Genomic DNA, 10,011 nt, shown 5'->3' with positions numbered 1-10,011 from the left:
TTTACTTCGTTTATTTCTTTACTTCTTTTATTTCTTTACTTCTTTTATTTCTTTACTTCTTTTATTTCTTTACTTCTTTTATTTCTTTATTTCTGTTATTTCTTTACTTTTTTCTTTATTTTTTATGTCTTTACTTTTTTATTTCTATACTTTTTATTTCTTTACTTCTTTTATTTCTTTATTTCTTTTATTTCTTTACTTCTTTTATTTCTTTATTTCTTTTATTTCTTTACTTTTTTTCTTCATTTTTCATGTCTTTACTGTTTTATTTCTATACTTTATTATTTCTTCATTTCTTTTATTTCTTTCTTACTTTTATTTCTTTACTTCTTTTATTTCTTTACTTCTTTTATTTCTTTACTTTTATTTCTTTACTTCTTTCTTCTTCTTTCATTTATTTCTTAATCTCCTTTCTTTTCTTGCGTCTTTTTCATTTTGGTCAAAAGTTCGAATCACATTAGAATCGGAAACAGTGAAATAATTGAGCTTAATAATTTATGGCGAACATTCATTTTTTCACCCTTTTTTAATGTAATTTTATTATTTCTGTTATTTTCATGTTATCCCATAATTACACTTTCTTTTTCCCCATCATTTTGATACGTGGATACTTCATTTTTCGATAGACTGTGGCAATGTGTGTGGGTGGCAGTACGGCGATTGATACTGCAAGTGTGTGTGTCTTTGGGCTGATTATACCGACCTATAATCCGGAAATTAATTTCTTAATTACGGCCAAATTATTCTTTTAATTAACCGCTATTTTGGACCGGCCAAACAACATGATTAATTTTGTGTGTCTATATACTGCGATTATGCATATTAATCCCAATATAAATATATCTATAGTTAAATATATGTAAACGTGATTTTATACGTGCCTTTGTGACTATGCGTACTATATTATGATGATTCTATGTGTTAGATTATAAGTATAGCGAAATACATTCTGTAATGGCAATATACTGTTTATTAGTGTGTACGGTATAAACGGATTTTATTATGCGATCAACAAAGGATCGATGACTCGTCGGATCTAAAAGTAAAATAATTAAAAAAAAACTATTTTTATATTTCTAACCATGATGGAAAAATGTGACAAAAAAATATAAAAATTATTCAGACTACTCTGCTTACCTTGAGCGATATGCTCACAAATTCTCGGTCTATGTATTCTCCGATCTCCTGTAATTCTGTGACGTTTTGGCTGTGGTTATAGCGTAGTCTCTGTGTTAACTGTGACAAGAAGGGCTAAAGGCCATTACATTATTATTATTATTATTATTATTATTATTATTATTATTATTATTATTATTATTATTATTATTATTATTGGTTCGAGCGACGGCGGGTCGCTGGATCGTATATTATGATTAGAAAAATAAACAATTAGACTAGGAAAAGGTGATTGACAGCTAAAATAATAAACAACTACAAGAAGAATATGATTCTGAAAAATACTGGAAGAAATAATTTAGATTTATGTTACGTCAGCGGTTTTGGGGTCTTAGACACGTGATATGTAGATTTGAGTAGATACGGAGTCGATAGATGAACATCAGAGAGAACGAATGACGCTTTATTTAATCTTTTAAATTGATATTATTTTAAAACAATTGTCTTCTTTTCAGAACGTGTAATACAAGATGGCAAAAAGTAAATTCGCACAATTTTATTATTTCTATTCAAGCAAGGCCAAAAAGCTGATCAAACAGCTCGCGGTATTACGAAGCGTTTGACTCCCAGCCACTACTGAACACACAGCACAATGGAAGTTTAAGAAATTTCGTGGCGGCGACGAGTCTTGAAGATTATGAGCGTAGTAGTCGATCATCGGATGTTGACAACAATCAATGAAGAACCTTAGTCGAAGCCCATCAACACAGAACTGTTTAAGAACTTGATTCTGAATCAGACAACGTATACGACGATTTTTAACCATTTGAGAGAGATTGGAAATACAAAACCTTGATAAACCGGTACCTCACGAATTGAACGATAACTAAAAGGAACGCCGTTATGAAGTATCATCTTCCCTTCTTTTACGCAACAAGAACGACCCGTTTCTCGCCCGGGTTGTGACTTGCAATGAAAAGTAAGTTCTTTACAACCGGCGACGCTCAGCTCAGTGGTTAGACACTGAAGAAAATCTACGACACTTCCTGAAGCCAGAGGTGCACGAAAAAAAGATCATGCTAATTGTTCGGTGGTCGTGGACCGATTACATCCATGGCAGTTTTTTTTTAATACAGGTGAAGACATTACGGCGGAGAAGTGTTGTCAATAAATGAGTTAAATGCATCAGAACATTCGACAACACCCAGCATTAGTCAACAGAAATGCCCAGTTGTCCTCCATTACAATGCCCAATCGCATGTTGCAAAACCGATCCTGCAGAAGTTGAACGGATTGTACTACGAAACTCTGTCTCATTCATCATACTCTCCAGACCTCTCACCAACCGACTATTATTTTTCAAGCATCTTGACAACTTTCTGCGTGAGAAATGGTTTAAAATCCTAAGCGATATCAAAATCACCTTCAAGAATTTCATCGCCACCAGAAAGCAAGATTTTTACGTTACTGGCATAGATAGACTTGCCTTGTGTGGGCAAAAGTGTGTTGATTCTGATGATGCTTATTTCAGACGAGATAGGTTTCTTTTAATTTAAAAACCGCAAAAACCTTCTCGCCAACCCGATGCATTAACTATAAGCACACACCTCCATTTTCATATAGAAGCAACAAGAACGTGTGAAGTCTAGGAAGGTTTGACTCAGAAAAGCCGCAGTCAACAACTAGGCCGATGCTATTATACAAACATTTTGTTAACTACCATTCATCCTGTATGACGTCTTGCATTATATTAAAATAATATGCAAAATCTCTTCTCGCGTTTCATTTATTAGTAAAAGAATAACATAAGGTTGAGTGTATTTTCGGAGATTTGTGTGATCTCCAAACACATTCTAGTGTTGACATTTTAAACAAAAACAACAGATAAAAACAAGCAAGCATATCAAATTAAGTTGTTAGATCTGCCACAAAACTTACAGTGAATCAAAACATTTTCATTGTTTCCGTATATGTAGTTGAGAAGATATTAGTATCGTCATATAATTAATACCAAGAATTGTAGTTTATATATCAACATGTCAGCGTGCGGAAACATAATTCTAACTTTCGTAGACAAATTCCGTACCAATCAACGAATAGATTAGGTTATTCCAAACCAACAATTATGTTCTATATGTGGAAATATAACACAGATATGCTACAACAATTGGAACGGTCTATTTTACAGCAGATGGAAAATTTCACAAGTTATTCTGAATTGCCTACCAGGGAGGCAGGTAATATTTACAAAATACAATGATGCAAATATAGAGAATAATTGGTAAAAGTACAGAATAGTAATCATTTGATAAGTCGTAAACACACAGAAAACATGGTAGAATTCGCATAGTTTAAATCTGACGAAATATTACTAATTTTCATACGGACAAATTACTAGAAATCGTATCCACGCGTTAAAACTAGTCGTATTATTATGGGATTTCATTTTAATGCGTTTTCTATAAATAATGTGTTGCTGTTCTGTACTGAATTTCGATATTTGAGTGTTAATTATTCTGTACTATTATGGATGTTAAAATATTTTAGACTAATAATGGGGGTATGGTTGCAATCATTTCGGTAATCGTTTTTATAACCACGGTTATGACGGCCAATGAAAGGCTTTCGAGGTCATTATAAAAATATTGAATTTTGGACTTAATTAAGTTCGCTGTCAAACCTCTGTCTTGAAACGACTGAATCGTGACTGCATTGATTCTTCGCCACCATCTTTGTTACTAAGAATTACCCAGCACTCGAAATCGTGATTATTTGCCGCCATCTTTATTACTAAGAATTACTAAACACTAGAGATCGTGATTGCATTCATATTTCGTCGATTTGATTTACTGCCGCAATCTTTGTTCCACATAATGATTTCAACACTTAACAGTGGAATAACGTTTTTACTGTTAACAATCCCGGTAGGCTCAATTTGAAGCAACAGAGTAAGTTATGATGAAAGGTAAAGAATTTAGAAATAATCTGATGATTGGAAAAGATTAAGTGCTTCGCAGTAGCAAAGGTAAATGGTTGGAAAGTTTCTACCTTTCGATGACTTCCGCTTTTGAAATCGGAAATTCCTAACCGGTGTTTATAAAAAACATGTTCTTCTTATATTTTATTTCTGATTTTTGGGAGTAATTAATAATTTGTTCTTAACATATTAAACACATTAATGATAGATAATAAAATCAAACTATTTTTTTTTGTAATTGGAAATGTATATTTATTTATTTACAAGCAATTATTTTATAAATAATAAACTCAGAATTTTTAATAATTAGAAGGTGTTTTTAGTTTAAAGATATTTAAAATTAGTTTATTTTAGAAATGTTTAGTAGTTCCTTTTGAAAATATTTTCAATAGAAAAAACGTAGAATATTATATAAATATTTTTAGAAAAATAGAAAAAAAAAACAGAAAAAATCACAAATAACATCTGAATTTTAAACATTATTTTATTTTAAAAAATTTCAAATATACTTTTCGAAATAGTGCTATGATCAAACTTCTACGTTTTAAAATTTGCCCCACAACACAAATATACATTAAATTATTTTAGAGTGGCAACAATAATCAATAACACCGGACATGTTCTTTTTCATTCTCCACGAGAGACTGCCACCTCAGGATCAAAATCTCCGATGAACTGAAGAGAAACTAATATAATAAAGCCAACAGTATTTTTTGAAAAATGGCGTATTACATCGAATGTATTCGAAAAAAATATTTTAATCATTTTATAAATTATATTTTAAACTTATTTTATTTTCTAAAATTTCTAATTATTTTTTAAATAGTAAAATTGATATTTATAGATACACGTTTAACGATATTTTAATATAGAAACTATCGCATTGATTTCAGTCTGGAAATACTCTAGGCTTCTTTCATACAGTTTGTGCTGATTATAATGTCGTGAGAATATACAAAACTGTAGATTTGGTTTAGCATAACATAGTCCGGAAGATCATTATAAGCCGGTCAGCCATCCGTCACAATGCGTGTGCCTGGACACACTTTAGCGGGTAAAATATTTAATGCATCTCTCTTTTCGAGAAATGTCATAATTGTCACATTTATTTCTCGTTCAATCATACTGCCAAAACCGAAGAAGTTGAAAATGATGGACTACTGTTCTTACTACTTCTGCATTTACCGACCTGCTATTTCTACGAAGTTGGCCCAGGATCGTTCGGCAGCTGACGGAAATAACCGAAATTCGGTTGAGTATTCCTCAATGTTTTACGAAAGCGATGTCTATTTTTAGCTTATACCAGCCTATGAAAAATACCTTTTTTTTCATAAATTGGAATTTTTATAATAATTATATTATAAATTGGAGGAAATAAAATATTTATTTATCGTACAGGTAAGAGTTAGCGTCTAAAGTTAGAGTTTAGGTTAATGGCTTAGGTTTGCTCCATATACTTGTTTGTAATCTTATTTATTGTATCTCCATGTTTTTCTGGTTTAGTATTATAATATCCTTAAGTTAAACCTTTCTCGATCGGCGCTTCCGGTTATTCCTCTCAGCGGTTGAACACACCCGAAAATCTTCGTGGAAGCCGCAGATCAGTAAATGCAAAAGTTTATATTGTTTATATTTTTATAAAAACTATTGACATTTCCGATTTCAAAAATGAAAGTAATCGTCAAATGGACTCTTTTTATATTACAAGAAAAATTGTTGCAAGAGAGAGGATCCTTACAATAACACAAGATAACAGAAATACTATAATATGGATGATCATGTTATTTGGATTCTTCAGGCTACTGTTTTTTTTTATCTTTATTGTTATTTAAACAATGTTTTATTCGATGAAACCTCCGACTTTCTACATGTGGATGTTGTCGATAACGAGAATTTTTCCCTCGAACTCGGAAATTTGCGTAGGATTTCAAACGCGTTCAATAATTTTATCCACAGAGGTATTATGTTAATTTAATGCACGTGGGTAGCATGCTCTCCTTTCACCAGATAGACATTTTAATTTAGTTCTGATTGTAATTTGACTGCATAGAAAATTAAATCCTCAATCTCCAGAAAAGTGTAACTTACAAATGAATTTTCCATGTAGTACTGGCACACTGGAGTGATTTACTTTGCAAGATATTCGGCATTTTTTTTAGCTTTTATCTTCATTTGCAGGAACATTATTCGGAGTTCCTTAAAGCGATTGATGTGACGACAGAAGGGTTTGTAAAAGGATACATTTCCAACATATATCTGTTCATTCCATACTGTTTTTCTATGCTGCCATCACATCTGTTAGTCTTTCTTTTCGAAAGATGCCCATAAAAGGTCAGAAAATCTGTTGCTTCTGAGCGTGACCTGGGAATAGAGATCATAAGGAGTCCTCAAAATATGCTAAATAAAGATATAAATTAGTAAATATTCATATCTTTTCAGCCCATATCATCTGATGTCCTGCACCCATTCATGCTTCTAAACACAATGCCTTGCTTTTATCATTCTCAAACTTTTATCCACGTGGCTTCACATCTGTGCCCAGTACATTGCCATAGTCTAAGTAATTTTCTCCGGGACCATTGACTTGATATCGGCTAACCTCTAAGCGGTTTACAGTTTCTGTTATTTTCAGACAACGATAGACTAGATACGTATCCTCGGTATACTAGAGACTTATCCTCTCAATACCCAACAAAAGATTGACACCCTGACACCAAACTGCTTATTAGCTATAAAATATTTCAAGAATTAATGGAAATAAAAAAGTGCATTTAAAGATGTTGCAGTTAAATGATTTGGTCTGTTCAAACGAAAGCTGCACTTCATCTAACTTTAAGTGTCTTATCTACCTACCTCATAAGCATAGATCGCCCTTATTTCATTTTCCTCTTAAGCTCTGGTATAAAGGATGATGCTACCATTTTGTGACGTCATTTACTATGCAGATATACAACCAATATAACAAAAGCACAGAAGAAATTCATAAGTTGTTGAGTCTATCTATATAAAAGCCAAGTACGTCCAAGGATGGAATACTGTTGCCATATCTGGTCAGGAGCTGCTAAAAACAGCCTATCCTGCCTTGACAGAGTACAAAATAGACTTCGTGGCTTAGTGGGGGATGCCCTTTTCTTTACCCTGCAACCTCTCTCCCACAGAAGAGACGTTGCGAGCCTATCCTTGTTTTATCGTTATTTCCATGGCAGGTACTCGTCTGAACTCCAATCTCTGGTCCCCCTTTCCAATCTTTCACGAAAAACTCCAGTCTAGCTGAATCCACGGTGAAAAATTTCCCCCACTCTATATCTGTGCCTAAATGAAAACGCGGATTCCATGAACTAAGCTTCTTTCTTAGAACTGCACGCCTGTGGAACTCTGTTCCGTCTGCCTGCTTCCCACTGGACTACAACTTGGATCTCTTCAAGTCCAATGTTAACAAATTCCTAATGAACCGCCCCCTTAAGTAAACACTTCATAAAATCTCCACACTAATGTAATGTACTTGCAATAACCCTTATCCCCGAGTGGCTTCCGGGCCTTGATAAGTGGTGATCACTGTGTAAAAAAAAAGTGAAAGGAATACCCAAAAGAATGACATAGAAAAATATATTAAGGTTTATTTAGAATAAACTTTGCTTGAGGCCTATGTACTTGTCATAACTTTATACGCATATATATATATATATATATATATATATATATATATATATATATATATATATATATATATATTAAAAAGTTTGACCAATGTCCAGGTAACCTACATCTACAATTTCAAATGTTGAGACCCCAAATTTGCTGAATAGTTTGCTAGAGACCGCAGATGTCAAATCTTTTGAATTTTGACCCCTTGATATCCAACATTTCGACCAAACACCGCTTAAAAAGCTTGCACTATGTGTGAATACACTTAATGTAAAATTTAAAATGTTTAAACCAAGAATTGGCTGAGGAATTTAGTAGAGACCACAGAGGTAAAGTTTTTACAAACTTTTACCCCAATTTTGATCCCTTACATATATTGTTTTGGGCTCAAATCAAATTAAAAGTTTGATCCATGTCCAAGTAACCTACATCTAAAATTTCAAGTGTTTACACTACAAGTTGGCGGAGGAGTTTGCTAAAGTTTTCCCAGGTGAAATAGTTGAACTTTGACCACTTGACAGCCACATTTCTGTCCGTTAATCGCTCAGAAAGATTTTCCCAAATCTCAATACTCCTTACGCCAAATCTTGCGTCTGTAGGCTGAAAATTGACAGAATAGTTTGGTAGGGAAACGTACACACACATACACACAGACAGACAATTTCACTCTCACATATATATAGATTAACAACTTGTTTAGATAACTCAAATAAAACGTTGTGTGAGGTTAGGAGTAATTGTGAGGTTATCAAACTGGTTGCTGATTTAATGCATGGAAAGTTTTAGACACGCTCAATAAGTTGTTTTCCCAAAGAAGTAAATACATTTTACAAGTTTTTGTTAGCTCCTTTTTGTAACTCGTGTGCCTCGAGTCGGTTACCGAGGTCAAATTGGATTGAACCTTCTCTTACGACACGTATCATAGGCTGAGACTAGATGTTTATGTATTTGGTTTATGCATGTGTCTAATTGTCTTTCAACGTTGGACACAAAATATTAAAACTGCTAGTTTTAAGAATATTGTGGTGTGATATATTTTCTATTCTACATATTGTCTGAAAAATGTTTATCTTCAGACATTATCAGATGGTATGCCGCTTTAAGACTATTTTTTTGCGAGGATTTTTTCTCGCATAGAAAGGTTGTTAAAACTCTTTATTTACCATCATGTACCCACTTTCCTTCACAAAATTGGTTTACACGAGATTAATACATCGATCGGTAAAAGTAGGATTCCTTGTAAAATATCTCTTCGATGTAAGCATCGAACTAGTTTACCAAACGTTGACGCATTGCTTGTTAAATCATTTATATATGTCTCGTACTTCGCGTTGTCAAAGAAAAAATGTCAAGAATTCCCTAAGGTCACATTTTCTTTTTACATGAACTCGATAGTGGGAGAAGGATACACTCAATGGCGCAATTTCTAACATTATGTGCTTTTGCTGCCATTTCTTTTCTACTGAGTGATGAACTTATATCTGTCAATTCATACTTTGTTACTGATCATACGTGCCTTGCAACCAAGTGTGAAACTGATTGGAGGCCAAATGTGATGCCGCTTCAATCTGTAAAATATTGAATGTCTTAATAATACAAACAATAGAGCCGAGTTAAAACCATGAAACTTTCTATTTCTCATTAGTCTTTATATTGTCATGTTCTTGTTTTTTTTCTTTGTTATTTATCTCTTTAGTTTGGTTTGGTTTTATTGTTTAATATAGAAACTATCGTATTTTTTTATTATATTAACCCTTCTCGGTGTATTTTATGCCGACTCCTGTGATTTTGGAAACAGTTTTTATGCTTCAAGTTCTTTCTACCTATTGGATTGGTTGTTTTGTGGAATATCATCCCTTTTCAGGTTATTTAATGGCAAATCTAGTTATTTTGAAAATGGTATTCATGTGGAATCAAGTTATTTTGTAGAAGGTTTTATTTTTCAAGCTCTTTGTATCTTCAATTGCTAGTTTGTAGTGTTTGGTTTGGTTGATTTATAGTGTATTTTATCTTTTTTCTTCCCTGCCCTACAGAACATAAATGAGTTTACAATAGGAGAGGGAAAGGGGTTACAGTATCAATGTTTGGTATATTTAATGTTAGGAAACCAGTCTAGAAGTGGGGGAGATAGAAAGAGAAAGAGGAAATGGAAAGGAGGAAGAAGTGGGTTGTTGCTTTTGTTTTGTAGAACGTAATTAAGTTTTGCAAAAGGAAGTAGAAAACCAGAAAGCATTAATGTTAAGTGCATTGCGTCTCAGGAAACCAGTATCTTC

The sequence above is a fragment of the Euprymna scolopes genome, chromosome 37 (genome assembly GCF_053919585.1).
Source record: "Euprymna scolopes isolate OS-2025 chromosome 37, ASM5391958v1, whole genome shotgun sequence".
Lineage (NCBI taxonomy): Eukaryota > Metazoa > Mollusca > Cephalopoda > Sepiida > Sepiolidae > Euprymna > Euprymna scolopes.
This window is presented reverse-complemented; position numbering follows the sequence as displayed.